Below are 362 nucleotides of genomic sequence, written 5' to 3'. Positions count from 1 at the left end.
AAGGCGGAGGTCGTCAAGGCCGTGAAGACGGACAAGAAAGTAATCAACTTCCTCGTGAACTGCGGCAACCAGAACCTGCAGTACCTGCTCGTCCCAGCGCGGCTCGAGATGGCGTTGAACACGCTGGACACGGACCGCGACGGCGAAATCAACATGCCGGAGTGGGAATCGGCCATCGAGACGGCTCTCGCAAACAAACTGGAGGCGCGGGCTGCGGACCGCGAGAAGAAGGCCGCCGCCGCTCGCAAGGAGATCGAAGAGTTCACCGCCGAGTTCCTCAACGCCGCGCGCCAGTGCTTCCAGATGATCGACAAAGATAACAGCGGCACGCTGACCAAGGTCGAGATCATAAAGGCGATCGC

The sequence above is a fragment of the Aureococcus anophagefferens genome, assembly GCF_000186865.1.
Source record: "Aureococcus anophagefferens unplaced genomic scaffold AURANscaffold_18, whole genome shotgun sequence".
Classification (NCBI taxonomy): domain Eukaryota; class Pelagophyceae; order Pelagomonadales; family Pelagomonadaceae; genus Aureococcus; species Aureococcus anophagefferens.
This window is presented reverse-complemented; position numbering follows the sequence as displayed.